The sequence below is a fragment of the Schistocerca nitens genome, chromosome 6, assembly GCF_023898315.1.
Source record: "Schistocerca nitens isolate TAMUIC-IGC-003100 chromosome 6, iqSchNite1.1, whole genome shotgun sequence".
Classification (NCBI taxonomy): domain Eukaryota; kingdom Metazoa; phylum Arthropoda; class Insecta; order Orthoptera; family Acrididae; genus Schistocerca; species Schistocerca nitens.
The window spans coordinates 159,942,347-159,961,337 of NC_064619.1; positions in this window are offsets into that span (position 1 = coordinate 159,942,347).

The window sequence follows — 18,991 nt, forward strand, 5'->3', positions numbered from 1 at the left end:
AACGTTAACTATCTGTAGTCGTCTATTTACATTTAACTCCTGAGAACAAGTGCCATTTCCAAAGATGTATATCTTCATCTACATTTATATTTCTTACGGCGTATGGAGTAGTGACATTACGTTACTACTATCACTTTTTCCCATCCCCGTCGTATTCGCAGGTTGTGGGAGGGCAATTTGCCGTCGATTAATTTCCTCCGTACGAGACGTGATTTTCTCGTCGTTCACGTCCTGAACAACTTGTCGGTGGCAGTTATTTCTTGCTCCACTCTTCCTCGACATATCTTCATCTACATTTACGTTTGTTACGACACACGTAGTAATGCTATTATGATACTACTATCGTTTGGCCGCCCTGACTCATTCGCAGATTGTGGGAGGGGAATCAACCATCGATAAATATCCGTAAGAGCACTGATTTTTCTCGTCGTCCATGTCCTGAACAACTTGTCGTAGGAAGCAGTAACTTGCTCGACTCTTCCTCGTATGTAAGTTCGCTGAATTACAACATTAAACCTCGTCGTTTTACAAAACGAATCTCTTATAACACCTGCCACTCTAGAATCTCCATAATGCTCTCACTCTTCCTAGTATTAAGGACACTGCATATAAAGTTTTAGAGTCTCTCTAATCTTCCGTGTTTTCATCGTTCTACCATTGTAAAACTATAATTTTCAAGGATTAATTGGAGATTAACGAGTTTTAGCCTGCTTTTCCCATCCATTATTAACTGTTCCCAGAGAGAACGTAAAACACTGCAGAAGATGTACGACGTGCTTAATAAATAGCGAGAAGCAGGATTCCTGCGGTTTGTGGTAAGGTTATCTACCAGGCAGCGAACGCCGAGGTGGTCCTTGGTGTCGGACAAAATGCTGTCTGACGTATATATAGTGGCGCAATATCGCGCACAGCAGTTATCTACGGTCTACGTGGGTAGGGAGCAGGTTTAGAGAAGGCCGTCTACGTGTTGACATGCACCTAGTGTCTTCAGAATTCGAGAACAAACACACATTTATAGACTGACTGATGACTGATATGTACCACGCCGCTAAAAATGCCTTAACGGTAACACCCATTATCCCTCGTGAACTGAGCACTGGAGGAGAGACTCATGGGATAAAATACCATCATTTCTTGTCTATAGAGTATTGTAACTGATGATGAACAATAAGTACAATGTACTGCTGAGTAACAAGCACAAACTGTGAATATGAAATTTCTAATAGCAAGCCAATATTTATCTTGTTTTCGTCACTATTGGAAAAATGCTACTGTAATATGAAATTACAATGAAACCACAGTACTCAATTAGCAAGTCAACACAAACATTATAAAATCTCGTGAACACTGATCCAGGTCACGCAAATTTACTGCCTCTAGCTGCCATAAAGTAACCATACGAAAACACGTTTCAAAATGAGAGAGTTACCTCTACTAATTTAGAACAGTTATCATGAACGATGAATCAGTGTCGACTTAATAGTTCATAATTACTTATTCACAGTATTAGTTCCTGTAATGGGCGCTTAAAAACTATGGAAGTCAGGAGATCAGACACAGAAGTGAACACGTGTCATAGCCCTACTAACTGAAAGGAATCTTACAAAATCGAGAAAAACCCTTCAACACTCCCGGCTGTTTCACCCGAAACATACTGAAACAATGACAAGAAAATACGCTACAATGCATTTTTAAGAAAACGTTTCATCATCTCCCATAGAGAGTCTCTCTCTCCCCACCGCTTTATCATGAAGATAGTGCGTCATTATTCATCCAACAAAATATCATCACAATGAAAAAATTCTCAACGTAGTCAACAGTGTGTATGAGAATATTCATAATTCCTGAAGGTGTTCGTGTAGAAAAAACATCCCTGCTTTTCAAATAATTAGTAGTTCATGCTAATTAATTCATGTATGAATGAGAAGACAAACTTTGAAGTTTGAGGTATTAGTTATTAAACATTGGAAAGGGTGAGATTCCTTTTTTTGTTTTTGTTTGGAAAGACAGATCTTGGAGAAGTAAGAAAAGAATATTTTCATACACACTGTTTACCATGTTGAGAATCCTTTTTAATAACCAATATCTCAAGGAGTGTATGAGACAGACTTAGGTGAAAATAGTCACACATTGTCAACAGAAGAGGACCACACTAGAGTTTTAAAAATTTCATCGTGGTAAAAATGATCACTATAAGAATAGTACTCGATCCACATATCACATAAGCCATTTACTAATAAGAACAGTTACATAGACAAACAGAATGCAAGTATACACAGAAATTTCTGATCCTACCACAAAACCAAACATGTAAAGGAAGGGGAAAATGCATTGATCTTTTGATCAAATCACAAAATACTAAGACGGTAACCTCGGGAATGTGGTATGGCGTGGCATAAGCCCATGCGGAATTACTCAACAAATGTCAGATGACAGTAGGCGTCCACATGGCTGAAGTGGCGGGGAGCAGTGACAAGTGAAAGAGTAATGGCTGGTGACAGAGGGAAGGAGCGCAAACAGAAGTTTCTAAACAGGAGAGAAACGCACTCAATTACATAGCAGTGCACTATTAGGAATAGACAGTCAGTGTTGCTGGGGGGGGGGGGGGGGAGATTAGTAGGATGATTAGTATTCTTAAGTGGTTTAGCCTAAAGCAAGTCCTAATTCTATTACAACAAGAGGGTTGTTACAGTGAAAATAAATCATACACGTAGTAAGCGTACCCCTTATGGCTTTGAAATTAAGGATTTAGAGTAACCATTGCTGGTCAGTGAAAAAAGGAAACGACTGCTGAACTACGAAATAAGGGATCAGTACATGTGAAAAAAAAGTAGTTCATAGCTTCATACCAGAGCGGTATCGAAAAGAGGCAAGCTGAATTATATAGTACAGAAGATAATAATTAAATTACAGACTCAGGTGGTCAACCTTTCACGTACTGTAAACACTTTGTTCAGAAGTATCACTTCTTTACCACCAGAAATCAATTGTTGTGGCTGCTTAATAGGAACGTCTCTCATCACATTCTACATACATATTACACATGGAATGTATTACTTATAAAAAGCAGGAAGAGGTCTTAGTTCCAAGGAGTTCATGACACAAATGTAAAAGTCTATAGAGCGCTATTCCTCACTTCAAGATAGCATACCAAAATTGTTTTATGTGATGAAATGGCACTCTGCTGGGTCACTTTGTCATTTTAGCCAAGAAAGGGTGAAAGAATCTTTCAGCATATTTAAACTCTCCATATAAGTAGATGAACAAGTGGATAATACTTCTCTCAAAGACTCTTAACGTTTACAACTACTTAAAACTTAAGCAAAATATAACGATATACGTAGGATGAATGAGATAACTATTTCGTACCTCTGCAAAACAGGAGGGTCAATTAAATACATAGACGAAAGTAAGTTAATAGAATAGTGCACAAGGAAATAGTTCCTTACAAAATAAAAGCAGCAAGATGTAAGCAAAATTAACTATAAAGTAACCACTTTCAAATAATGCATACTACTACTATACAAAAATCAGCTTCCGAAACATAAAAGTATGCAATAGATGTCGGTTCTGTTCAACTGGTTCCTCTTTCAGGAACTTTTATTAATGCCCACAGACAAGACAAATAGAGGAAGAGGAGTGGCTACGCGTATTTGCGTGACTGGCTTATCGAAAGGCGACAGCTGCGCTGGCCCATGATTTCACATCATACAGTCCGCTGCTTAAGCGAGCATTCGCGTGTGACAGAGGCAGCAGGAATAAACTCAAAAAGTAAACTGCTGCCTAAAATGCATACTCGCCAAAAGTGCAAAAGTAAAACATACTTCCGCCATGGTAGAGTGTAATAGGATTTTTTTCACCTGCAATAACAGCAATGTTAAAACTGTCATATACATCAATCTGCTTCAGCAAACAACAGCGGAACCTGTACAAAAACCGCAATTTTACATATTTTACCACATAATCTCCACAATGTTTATCACATTATTTATTTCTTTAAATCAAAATCCCACGAAAGGTCCCATCATGTAAGCACAAAAGACAGCAGCTTCAGGCACCGAGGCTTCCTATCATCACTTGGTTGAATTCCAGTAGAAACGTACCCTTAGAAAAATTGATGAATTACTGCGCTGATAATCCTCTTACGTTATTTGATTTTCAAAAAGCTGAGCAGAACTGAACGTACTCAGACATATCGCTCTTTACCTATTCTGATCTACACCAAACTGACACACAATATTTTTGGCGCAACGCAATCTGACTTTCAAAAATCTCTACAAAAGAATGGCCCTGACTAACATTAACCTATACCTTTCACAAATCACGTACCTCACAAAAATCGTCGTTACTCGAACTACTGCAATACAGCGAGCGCCAATAATGCCAGCTAAATAAAAGATTCTATCTACAGAAGTCACTAACTACTGATAGGCATACTAAGCAAATGAAAGATTTTGATAGAGAGCAAACAATGTATTTACCTTAATAGTGTTCACAAGTCATAATATACATATCAGTTCATGACATACAGTATTACAAATTTATTCTCTCTGATGGACACACGTCCAGATCATCCGCTCACAAAACTCCGCCATCTCTCTCCCCACATCCACCACAGCTGGTGGCTCACCTCCAACTGCGCAACGCTACGCCCTGTTCACATCCAACTGGCCAACACTACAATGGTGAATATTCCAACAATGCCAACCAGCCACAGCCTTCACACAGCACAGTCAATGATTTTCATATAGAGCGCTAGGTGACGTTACCAACATAAAAACCTAAACAGCCTACTTACATAGCCACCATGCTCCCCACAAAAAATTTTACAATTTGTTTTGGGCAGTGGCCAATACAGATTTGAAAATTTTTTTCATAATTACAATAACAAAGATATCTAATGCACACACTTATTGATACACTGCTGGTCAAAAGCAAAAATTTTTCTCATAAAGAAAGTCCTGATCATTTATCACAATAGTAATTACAATAGTAATTACAGTTTTTTTTTTACGAAGTGTCATTAGTAAAAGAAAATGCACATGGTAGTAGTGGATTTCAATTCAGTCCTGAAGAAGTAGTGTTGTCCTTTTATCCTTCCAACGGAAAGACAGTGCTGACTCGACGTGCAGACAGGTAATGGGCCACAACAGAGCAAACCCACCGCAGACTCAGTCGAAGTTTTGAAGAATATTGGTAGGTAGGTCATCACCGAGCAGACCCACTGTAGTCCTGGTAGAGATTATGGCAATGGTGGGCCACCAAAGGTGCAGACCCATTGCAGTACTTGTGGAGATAATAATATTGGTGGGCCATCGAAGATGCAGACCCACTGTAGTCCTTGTAGAGACGGCCAGCAGCCATCTGTTGCGACTGTGCAGGTGCACAATCTCCATCGAAGAGTCTTGCGGACAATATAGCAAGTCCATAAACCACCACTTGTGCATTCACAAAGTTTTTGGAATGTCCTTAGAACCAGCAGTGCTGTTAACGAGTCCCTTGCTGAATTATCAACACACATGCGAGCACTAACAGTCCCAACTTGTCACATATTGTGTATATACTATGACCAACAGAATCGTGTGCAGTGAAATGTATGCTTACAAGTTACTAAACTTGATTAACTGGTGTCCATTACAATTTTTTAACATGAAAATACAATTACAAAGATACAGAAAACATTATGAAAAGATAATAATACAGATAACATTTGTAGTAATACAGGCTATACAAAAGAATAGAAATAAACATGTACTTCAGTGTTACAGGAATTATGACACAAGTAAATAAATAAAAGATCAGAATGACTTTCGAAAATAATGACTAAACATCTTAACAAATTAAATAACATATTATAAATTCAAATTATATTTGAGGATAACAGTATTCCTTATTATAATGAATGTAGCTCAGTATTAGAAAAATTCTACAACATAAGTCTTATCAGATAAGCACATCAAGACAGGAAGAACACAAATACACAAGAGTACACAAACACATAGCGGAATAACACAAAAGGAAAGGACTGGGTTTGTTTTCAGTGTAACATTTGGTTCTGCAGTCCTACCCAAAACTTCATTCCATAGATCTTTGCTCTTATTTCAACATTTGCTCCTGCAAAAAAAATCCCATCTAACCATGTTGTCCCTAAACCCTACTGTTTTGTACGTATGATCTTTTAAAATAAATATTTCTCATTGTACAATACTCATTTTTGCCCAAATCTTTTTCATATAACTTCTCAATGCATTCTTTCCCTATTCTTCATAGTTGGTTTCTTATATAGTATCCCCCCTCTTAAGCTAACTTAATTCTACTGAGTTCAGATATATATACTAAGGGACAAGGCAATGCAGCAACACTAAAAAATTTAACACAAACAGCAATGACAAAAAATGCAAATTGGCAAAGCAAGCAGCAGTATATCTAAATTAGCAAAGCAAATGCAACATTACAACTAATATGAGCCAATGTGCAGCAAAAAGAAAAATAAATCACTAGTAAAACTGGCTTAATAGCATATAAAATTCAGTAGAACTATACCTGGCATAGAACAGCAGCAAATTCTATAACTTATACCTAAACATGACAAAGCTCAAGCAGAAAAAATATTACAGTAAAGATAGGAAATGTGTAATAACTGTGTCACATCTTAACACTAGCGTGATGCATCACCTTGACTTACTGTACGAAACAAGTTACCCAGTCATTGACAAAAATTATGCATGCAGTTCCTGTGAAGGGAAATGTCTTTCTGTGCTCCCTCGTTTTTTTGGAAGTAGATCATAAAATTACTATTTACTGGATCTGTAGGCATAAAATATCTATATTAGTACATCTATTAAATTTTATTTTAACCAATGCTGCAATGCCACAGTGCAGCTAGAAACTAGATATTAAACGAAATGAGCATATATATATATATATATATATATATATATATATATATATATATATATATATATAAAGCAAGCCATGAAACGTCATTCACTATGCAAATGGCGTCTCCAAAGGCAGTAAAAAAAATCCCTCAACTAGAAAGGCAGTAGTCATAATCAGGTGTACAGACATTAAATATTTCTCATCATTTCATTAGGCATTTGTCTAAATATCAGAAAGTATGGGCTAAAAACTGTAATCATATGTTTCAAGCACGAGCGTGTCTTATTTGAAATGCCTTATAGAAAGAAATGTCAATAGTGAGGTTAATATTCCAACAATGCCAACCAGCCACAGTTTTCACACAGCACAGTCAGTGATTTTCAAATAGAGCGCTAGGTGACGTTACCAACATAAAAACCTATACAGCCTACTTACACAGTTGCGACATTCTCCAGAGAGGAAATGGAAGGTAAGCAGAATAAGAAAGAAAGGGGAAGGAGCAAACAGGGAATTCTCTCTTTCAGCAATCCGGCATGTCCCACAGCGTCCTAGCGGTTTCTTCGGCGCCGACAGTAGTCGTGTGGTTACGACTGTGTTGCACTTGTGGCCTGAGGTCGCCTAGTCCCTCTAGTAATATGACAGACACTCACAGGATCGCAAGAACGTAAGGGTTTGCGGATTTTCTTACTATGTCTAGAAACATTTCCCGTGTCTGTGCCTGATGTTGCAACAAAAACTGCTCTTTTCAATGCTCACTATTTGTCTAATTCCCCGGCGCACTGATGTGTTTTCCTTCCCTGCCAGAAGCTGTTGTTTTTGCGTAAAAAAGGGGTTTGTGCACTCTCTAACCCTGTCCGGTCTCCTTACAGTGAAATGCCTACAGGGTGGAGCACTACTTCCTTCGGCGGTCGAAAGGGTGGTTTTATATAAAAGATGAAAGAAATAGCGAGGCTCGTGACCCGAAAATTAATAAGAAGGAACTATCACGAGCCACTAGGGGTCTCCGGACGCAACAACACCTCTTGCTACCTGCAAGGTCCTGGAGATTAGTTGGAACTATCCTGGAGTCATCTTAACACGTAACACACGAATATACATCTACAGGTTTCCATCGCTTTATGTTTCCATACCTGATGCGTCAAATAAATGGAAATCAGAACTCAAATTCAGCAACCATGACGCTTTAGGTAACCCACTGCAGCACACAGTTTCAGTGGAAGTAGTTGTCTACCCAAGCTGCAAACATTGAACCAACGTACATGTTAAGTGCCTCTCAAAAAACAAATACACATTCAACATACCACATAGTAACCATACTGAAACAAAAGTTTAAGTTTCAATTCGTCCCACTAACGAAAAAAATCAGTTGACCTACGGGCACGAACTGAGTGCCACGTAAAATTTCGGTCTGTTCAGAGCACCTTTCGATTTAAAATTACTATTTCCTGTCATGAGAGTGCCTATTGACGCTGTACATTCACTACTGAAGAAGACGTAGGGAATGAGAAGTAATAAAAATGATAACAGCGAGAAAATGAACATCAAAACTGGTGATAACGAAATACAAGTTACAGAATTCTGCTACCTAGGCACCAAAATAACCCATAATGGGCGGAGCAAGGTGAACATCAAAAGCAGACTTGCACTGGCAAGAGGGATATTCCCGGCCAAGATAAGGCTACTAGTCTCAAACATAGGCCTTAATATAAGGAAGAAATTTCTGAGAATGTACGTTCAGTGTTAAGCATTGTGTGGTAGTGAAATATGGACTTTTGGAAAACCGGAACAGGAGAGAACTGAAGCACGTGAGATATAATTTTACAGATTATCTGAAATTACGTGCACTAGTAAGGTAAGGAATGAGGAGGTTTTGCGCAGAATTGCCGAGGAATCGAATATGTGGGAAACACGGACTAGAAGAAGGAAAAGAGTGATGAAACATTAGTTACGCCATCAGGTAATATTTTCCGTGGGCCTTGAGGGTGAGGTAGAATGTGAAAAGTGTCGATTTGAATGTATGCAGCAAACAACTGAAGACGTAGATTGTAAGTGGTGATCAGAGAAGAAAAGTACAGAAGAGCAATTCGTGAGGGGTTCGCACCATACCATTCAGAAGACAGATAACTAAAAAAAATAGCATTTAGGCCATGCAATATTAATATTTCAAATCGAGATCATCTACATGAGACCACAACCTCCCTTCCCCCACACACTAGTTTAAAATGACCAATTTAATCCTGGAGTTATCCAGATAAGTTCAAAATGTTCGAATGTGTGTAAATTCCTAAGGGAACAAACTGATAAGGTCATCGGTCCCTAGACTTACACACAATTTAAACTAACTTACGCTAGGAACAATACACACACACTCATGCCCGAGGGAGGACTCGAATCTCCGGCAGGAGGGACCACGCAGTCCCTGACATGGCGCCTTAAACCGCGCAACCACACAGCGCAGCTGCAGATAAGTTCTGTTCGTTTTGGCTGTGGAGCGAAATCACTGACTCGCTGCCGAATCGTGAATGTAATGGAAATCAGAGTACATTTAAGTTAATTAGTCCACTTAAAATCCTTACACATTAGTTGATTCCGAGAAGTGTTTACTCCTTTGCACAGTTCTGAAATTCGATTATCAGTGATGATCAGTATGCTCTGTGGTGGATTTTCAGTAACAAAGTTACCGGATTACTTGTTTACTGTAGCCTCTAGCATTCCATTATTGTCCACTGCTAGACAGAATAAAATGTACTGATGCATGGTATTGAGTATGTAAACTAAAGTTGCTGGTTTTAAATTAACTCTCCCATATTATATGTCGTTGAAAGTGTTGTTTATGTAATATCAGGGGTAATTCGAATACTTTCCCATTACTGAAGTTACACCATAGACAATTATCAGCACATAAACATTAACTGCGCACTATAAATCTCGTACTGACGAAGGAAGATAAACAGGTAGTTACGGAACTGAACGAGATATATGAAGCTACCTATAGATTTTCTGGAACAGTAACTGTGTGGAAAAGCAGTTTTGAAATTTTCATCCACTGATATGACTGAGCAACGCGGAATGACTCCACTGCCAAGAATTACCTGACTGACGAGATCGTATTCCTAGAGTTTAATGAGGGATAACCAGCAAGAAGGTATTCACTGCCATGGAACATTAAGATATAACTTAACATATTTACCCACTAGATACCGAAAGTTAGCAAAATCAATCTACAGTTTCACAAATCAGTATGTTGACTAACAACGAACACACGTACGAGACTGCCACTTTAAAATTGTTTGCATCACAAAATTAGAAATCTGTCACTGAAACACGCATATGATTGTTATTGTTCTCACTGGATATTATGGGGCATCATCGAAAGATCGTAGTATTTCAATGATTACTCGTTAAGGGCCAGAGCTACGAAATTTCTAGGGGCATGTAATCATGCTCTTCCTCCGAATTCGCTACATAAAATAAGCTAGCGATTAAGGAGAAATATATCCCTTTTAAACTCCAAGTAACTGAAGGTATAGTCAGGGGCGGTGGCAAGAGGGAGTGATGGGTGGAAATGGAGGCTATAGCCCCCCCTCCCCCCCCAAATGGAGTATCATATTACAATGGATAAAATGACTTCAAAAATCAGGGGATATGTTACTCCAACAGATTCAATCATATTTTTACAATTATTTACCACAATAGGTTGCAATGTATTTGAGACACATTTTAACAAAAGAATAAGACTGGCAAACAGCTTACTATCTATACCAATAAATATCATTTAACTTAAAATGGGCGTCATATTATTTATTAATATACATTGAATGTATATTAATGTTCGAGTACCACTATCAGTAATGAAGAAAGCTAAATACGACGGATATTGCTGTCAGCAGACAAAAACTTCGAAATCGCCGGACATCTGGGTATTATTTTCCTGGGCACACACATTCTGTAGACACGTTTTCACCCTGAACCCCAAAACAGTTACCAAAAACTACATTCAACAACACCAGACTTCACCATTTTGTCGGTGGAGGCCCCCAACTCTCCTTTTGTTAAGTGATATTCCATTTCCCCAAACCCCTTCCTACCTCCCGTCGTTAGCCCCCCCCCCCCCCCCCTTGACCGACTTCTAGCATCGCCCCTGGTTACAGTAAACTGAAAGCTACTAAGTTTTCAGCAGAGGTCACAGAAATGAGTGCGGAATTAACGTCAAGAGTTTTACCTAACATCATCAAGCAAGAAAGCTTCTGCGGAAGTGACTATGGTGGGTATCGTGTAAACTGCTACTCATAAAGAAACTGCAAGCTGCCTTCCATTTACTGCGTAAAGTGTCCTTTGAGGATTGTGTACGTATTACCAAATAGGTGATGGCTTAATGTAACCTTCAGCATTGCCCCACGTGGCTCGTCACTTCAACCGATATATTGTAAGACGTCGTAATCTCCTGACCTTCATTGCTTACATATTCCGCCCTCACAATCATATTCCGCACATCAAGACGCTTCATTCGAACCCAAATTCGATAAGATAAACTCATTGTTGTATGAATTCATTTAAACGATATGCAAATAACAAGTAAGCGCACCGTGGTTGAAATACTCAAGGCTGGCACACACACATACATTCCAGACACGACGGTCACAGAAGCTTTTAGTTCGGGAGAGTTACCGCACAACAGGACCCAGTCTCTTCAGAGGACGACCCAGCCTCTGTTGGTCGGTGACTGCCCGTGTAGTGGACAGCGTGGGCCCGTGTTTGCCTTAAAAGCAAATTTCGCTACATTGTGTGGGAGCGGCAAACCTACGCATTCTTTACACATAGCTTGCAGTTTCAGAGATTTTCACAGGGAGACACCAAACGCCAAACGCCAATGCCAAAGGTTTCCGGACTGGTCGCCTTAAACGAAACTTCTCTCGTTTTAGAAGAGCAATGCTGATTGCAAGACGATATTTCTGACGCCTTGAGCTGAAGGAATAATGGAAGAGACCGAAAGATACCCCTTCACGTATGGTGTGGAGAGGCGCCGTTCCGTTGTCGCTCTTGGAGCGCGGGACAGGTCTCTCCTCAGTACTTCACTGGGAGAGCACCTCTGTCGAGAGTCAATCGAAGTGTTACTCTATATTGAGTCCTTGCGATTAAGCGTTGTTCACTGTATTGGCCGACATACTTATTGTGCAGTGTGAACGGACAGAGTTATAGTTAAACGCCTGCGAGCGAATTTTGAGTGAAATCGCAGTGGACTGTTTATCTGACTTCATCAAGGCATAGTGAGAGTTTGATTGGCGAAGGTCAATCCAGATATAACGAGAGTTATCTTATTTGTCAGCAGCGAGCGGCGCATACAGCAGTCATCGCAGCTTACGGTATTGTGCGCTACAGCTATTACGAGCCCCATATTACCTCCACAATAGTACACTTCACTGCATTTCACACGCGACAGCCTAGACCGTACCTAGCAACATTCTAAAGGATAAGTATTCTAGTTGAGTAGGCACGCCTCTCAGCCATTCTGCCAAGTCAACAACCATCTTAAACTTTGTATAGAAATTTCATTAGCGAATCCTATCCTTGAGAGGTAACTTCACATTCCGAAAAGAACCAGGATGTAACTTGCTCAATTCAGAACTAAAAGTGCCATTGTCATTTCTCAGAATTTTTGCAAAATAAATAATAACTTTCGTTAGTTTCATGTTTTTCTTACACTAACTGGCATTACTCCAGTACCAAAGTATCCCACTAGTTACGTAAGAAATTTTGTGAATTTTTGTGTCATTTCCTTACAGCAGACGACTCCAGAAGTGTAGCAAACTGTTGAAAATTTAAAAAAAATATTTTCATTGTTGCTTTCATGTCGCGACAGATCGTAAGTAACTTTCTGAAAAGCACTTTTAACAGCGCAGCTTGCTGTAAGCAGATGGTACTGCATTTCGCGTCCTCCCTGACTCATAACATCTGTTTCCTTGTAGCTACCCTTGACTGGTATGCCCACATCCCCCCACCAAACAACCCCAGTATCCATAAAAACGGATAACTAAAAGTGGTGCCTGTTTTATTTAATCATTTGAGCACTGTTTGTTACGAACAAAGAAAGTAGTATTTTAGTCTACATGTTAAATTTCCTCCGTGTTTATTTATCTGGTAGCAACAGTTCTGGTTATTAGTAACTCAGTAGTGTATATTTCCTCTACTTCTATCACGACAGGCCGTTCATTCATGTAAAAAGCCAGTTATAGTTGTCGAACTCGTTAGTTGAGCGGAAGTTCTAGTCTCTTCTGCAGCTACGTGTTTGTACCCACTGTTCCCACCTTCAGTAACTGTTTAGTCCGTATTTCGAGAGTTCTATATGTCCAGAGTCTTCAGTGTGGATAAGGAACGTAGTTGCTGTGTTCACATGCGGGCTGAGTTGGTGAAACATTCGCTCACAGCTGGCATCGCTCGCGTAGCTCGAGGCTGTTGTCAATGGACATTGCTATCGGTGGCGGGATGTGTGGGAGAGGGGGAGGGGTCTTAGTCAGTGAAGCACGTCCTTAGTGTCTCCCTTAAGTCCACTACTGTCACCGATCTATTCACTGTGAGCACTAATGATAACCCTTCATCCTCTGTCGAGTGGGAGTTCATTTCAAGGTGTGAAAGGCTGTGAAAGACTTTCCAGGGACCAATCGAACAGGTCGCCATCTGTGGCTGACGAAGATCCTGCGCCACGTAAGTTCCCTGCCCACAAAATCTGAGCATTAATTGATAGTGGAATTACTGGTTGGTCGGAGCTTCAGTGCCAGGCAAGTAACGACACCTCATGGATATGGCTGGCAAGAAGGGAAGATATTCAGTGAGCACTTTGTGAGAATACCGGGAGGAGTCATTCCAGATGTGGAACGAATGCTTCTGCACCCCATGAAGAGCACAGGAAGCAGCTAACTGCAGGTGGCGGCTCATGTCATTACTAAACGTGTCTGTCGCTATACATCGGAAAAGCTTTCTTTCTTTTCCAGCGACTAGTTGAAGTGTAAACAAAATTTTGCTAGGGAGAGGAAGGCAGAACTCACCATTTGTAGCATCGTCGACAGGACCAGCTTCGGACCTAGAGACGAGACGAGTTTCTGAATCAGATACTCAGACGAATTGGAGACCATGTGGGCTACACATTTCCCGAGTTGCTCCATATGGTTGGTGGGGGGAAGCTGTTTCCAGTTCAGTTTAATAGGTCAGGGGTCCACTAGACACAGGAGACATCGAAGTGGGCATCGAGGGTTTTGTGGAATGGATTAGCTGTTTTTCTTTTGATCAGAGGGTCTCAGAAAGAACAGTCAGGGCTTCAGTCTCAAAGCATGTTGGACGAACACAGGAACAGGATAGGAACTGTCAGCATTGCAGTTTTTAATTGTCCTACGAAGAGGTCTCCAAGTGCTAAAAGGAAACGCTGAACCTCAAAACCTAACAGGTACCTCAGTCAGGGTAAAGCTGGCGATAAACTTACCCGGATGTTCTACAAAGGACCTAACGGTGTTCATAAAGGATAGATTAAATAAATCTGGTAGTGCCGTGTTTATTGCTGTTACAAGTAGTTCATCTTGTGGCGAAATTGAAGCAGATATCTCCTGTGAATTAATATGAGTAGTCGTTATACTTGACAACCGTAGTAAATTAGCGATCCCCCTATTCTGATGATTCAGTTGAAACGTCCCCATTTTAACAATTATACAAGACTGTGCTTAAACTGACACACAAACTTTTTAGCGCAACGCAATCTGACTTTCAATAATCCCTACAAAAGAATGGCCCAGACTAACATTAACCTATACCTTTCACAAATCACTTACCTCACAAAAATCTTCCATACTCGAGCTACTGCAATACAGCGAGCGCCACTACTGCCAAGTAAATAAAAGATTCAAACTACGGAAGCCACTAACTACTGATAGGCATAGTTAGCAAATGAAAGATTTTAATAGAGAACAAACAATGTATTTACCTTAATAGTGTTGAAAAATCATATTATACATAGCAGTTCATGACATCCAGTCTTACAAATTTAAAAACTCCGCCATTTCTCTCCCCACATCCACCACTGCTGGCGGCTCATCTCCAACTGCGCAACGCTACGCGCTGTTCACATCCAGTTGCCGCTGCCCAACACTACAATGGCAGACAACAATGCAAACTAGCCACAAAATACATCATTAAAGAACATAACAATACAGATAACATTTGTAGTAAAACAGGCTTTACAAAAGAATAGAAATAGACATATACATCAGCATTACAGGAATTATGACATAAGTAAGTATATAAAAGATCAGAATAATTATTGAAACATCAACTTCACACATGAGCATTAAAACAGAACAGAACAAATAATGTCTAAACATCTTTACAAAGAAAATAACATAGTATTTGAAAAATTCTACAACATGAATCTTATTAGCTAAACACATAAAGACAGGAAAAAGACAAATACACAAGGATACATAAACACATAGCGGAATAATACGAAAGGAAAGACAGGGTTCGTTTTCAGGGTAACATTTGGTACTGCAGTCCAACACAAAACTTCATTCCATAGATCTTTCGTCTTATTTCAACATTTGTTTCCACCAAAAAAAATCCTATCCAAGCATGCTTTCTGTATTTATATGTTCACATATTTCTTACCTCATTATTTATTTTCCATTATCTTACCTCATCATTTATTTCCAAGGAAATACTACCTAAACCTGTTGTCACTAAACCCTACTTTTTTGTTCAAATCCTCTTCCAAAATAGTTTTTCTCCACTGTACACTACTTTTTTGGCCAAACCATTTTCTTATAGCTTCTCAATGCATTTCTTCCAATTCGTCATAACTCATTCTCTTACGTAGTCGACCCCCTCTTATGCTAACTTAAATCTACTGAGCTCAGATGCTAAACTAAGGGACGAGGCAATGCAGCAGCACAAAACAATTAACACAAACTTCAATGACAAAAAATTCAAATTGGCAAAGCAATTGCAATATTACAACTGATATAAGGCACTGTGCAGCAAACAAAAAAAAAAATCCGTAGTAAAACTGGCTTAGCAGAGTAACACAAAGTCAAATTCAGTAACACTATGCCTGACAAACAGCAGCAGCAAATGAAATAACTTATATCTAAACATGACATAGCTCAAGCAGAAGAAAATATTACACTATAGACAACAATGCAGGTAAGGGAAATGTATATTCACATCATAATGTCTTTGTAATTAAAGTGGTGCACCACAAAAACTAATTCTACAAAAAATTACCAAGTACTCGAAAAGAAAATTATATATGCAGTTACTGTTATTAGTCCCTTCTTATTGTTCTTTCCTTTCCAAGAGCTCCTTTCTCGAAGAATGTGGATCATAAAATAATTATTTAATAGATGTGTTAACAGAAAGTGTTCACATTAGCAAATGTATTTAATTTTATTTTATGAAACCAATGCTGCAAGACAGCTGGAAACCAGATATCAAATGAAATAAACAACAATGTACAAAGTAAAGCATAAGAACATCATTCAGTAGTCATGAGGCATTTCATAAGTTAGTAGAAAAATCTCTCAACTAGAAAGACAGTAGTCACAATCAGGTGTATAGACATAAAAATAATTCCCATCATTTCATTAGGCATTTCAGTAAATATCATAAATTAAGAGCTCCACAGTGTTATCATATGTTTTCAAGTTTGAGTGTGTCGTATTTGCGATGATTTCTACAAAGAAATGTCGATAACGAGGATAATGGCATACCCCATTTATTTTACCTGTGCCTCTGAAAAGGCACACACTAATGGCTTTTTCTCCAGGCGTCTGACACAGCTGGCCGCTCAAGACGCATTATGTCAAGGTCACTTGGCTTTCCTACCGAAATATTTACGACACCAGTTTGCACTACAGTGGCAGTCTCATATAAAAAAATTCACCGGTCGAGAATTTGCGTTGTAAATGTGTAGAAACAAAATCCTATGAATATAAGAGTGTTCAAAAAGTTTTCGTCGGCATTGTGATACATTCGTGCATTTACACACATTTCATAACTCTTAAAGTACGATTCTTGGTTTCCAACATCCCTTTCCACAAATCAGAGTCTCTAACCACTACTCATTATTCATATATGTATTCGTCAACACTTCTTCAATATTTCATCAAAATAAATACGTAGCATTATCAAATTCCTCATTTACAGTAGCATCACCTTATTGACCATAAACATACCTCAACAGCATAATACACATTGTCATCGTAATAATATCATAAAAACTCAGCCAAATCTCAAAAACGTCGTAGCTTTCAGCTATAATGTCAAAACCTAACAAAAATTCTCTGGTCGTTTCAATAGTGTCATCTACCTCAAATGTACTTTAAAAATCATGCTCCCTTACCAAATACATCTTTCAAAGCTCTCATAGTATCACAATGGTTCCAAAAAAATATGAACAGTTCACAAAGTACAGGCAAAATATAATTTCGTAAGTGTGAAGTTACCCAACTGTGTAATTGCGTAAACATGTGTCACTGATGTAGTAAAAAAAAATATTTATCTCTCAGTTAAATGATCAGATGGCTGTGTAATTTGTGTGTTAAAGAAATATGGTACCGATGTGTAAAGTTGTATAAGCAAATACCATATTAGCTAGGGCTCCTTGTGCTTGCCAAACACATGGTACACAAAGTAAGCGTGTACCCCCCTGAGGATTAATGTAATTATACCCTCAGGTGTTACAGATTACAGCAATGGAATGAAATGTATCATGGAAAACTTTCTTTGTAATTCAAAAATCTTGAAAAATAAATGGCTTAAGTACAAAGTTAATCTCTCAAATGCGTGTCCTGTAGCGCTAAATGTGCGTCTTGCTGTAAGATAATTCTGTGGAAGTCTCGTAGTTATCGTCCTCTGTAAGCAAAGTTCTGCTGAATTCAGTATACTTACTTCATCATAAACGAAAGTGAAATGCTTTGCATATGGATACCGTAGTTATTACGTACCTTACCGTGATCAAGAAAGTACTATAATGTAACGTATTGTTGTGCTACGAAAAAGGCTGTCTCATTGTAGCTATACTACAAAAGTTATTTCTAAATCATGTTTTACTTTCCCGAATAATACAGAAAAACTGTGCAGAAATAAAACAGAAACACTGCAAAAGCAACATTGTATATTGTCGCTCATTAGTAGCATCGTGATAAAATCGTGTAGCTGTCACATAAACTAACCACTGTGTCATCTGGTATCTCACAGAAAATACTTTAAATCGAGAATGTATTTTCAACTAAACCAAAATGTTGCATTAAAATCTCATTAGCAGTACTGGTAAATGTTCTAAGTATGTAAGCCTTATACTCGTTACGCAATCGTGCAACTAAGAAGCAAGAATGTACATACACAATAACACTGTGACGTCTGTTCACTATAACAATGCATTCGTAATTTCTGTTTAAATAAGTTCTCTTGGTTCTTGATTGGATATTTAACTTCAAACATTGTTGCATGGTAATAGTTTCTAAGTCTGACAATGCATACTAGAAATGTGAAGTGAAGAGTTTTATGGCAAAGACAAAGTTAAAAAACAGATTATCTTTCAATAAACGGTTTTACATGTGAAATGTGGTGTAAACCTTTACTCTTCCTAGTATGCAGAGTTTCAACTTCAACGCAATTATCATGTGGTATACGTCGGATTCTGTAAGGTCCATTGTAAACTAGAAAGAATTTGTGACTCAAGTGTTTCTTCTTATGTGACAATGAATGAGCTTTAATGAGAACTTTCTGACCAATATATAATTTCTTTGCATTTGCTTTACCGTGTAGTTTACTCCTTTTGTCTGCTGCAGATTTTATATTTTTAAGAGCCAAGTCAATTATGTCTTTGTGTCGAAGTTTACGTGTATTCGGGAAAGGTACAAGCTCTCTGATTCTGTTCGGTGGTTCTTCATTCTTCAGTACAATAGTAGGTGGTAAAGCAGTGGAGTCATGAGGCATTTCATTCAGCACGTTTTGAAATAAGTGTAAATGTCTGTTCCAATGCTGATGCTTTCTGTGACAATACAGTCTGCAGAGCTTATGGATTTCTTTCATAATCCGTTCGGAGGGGTTACAATGTGGTGAGTAC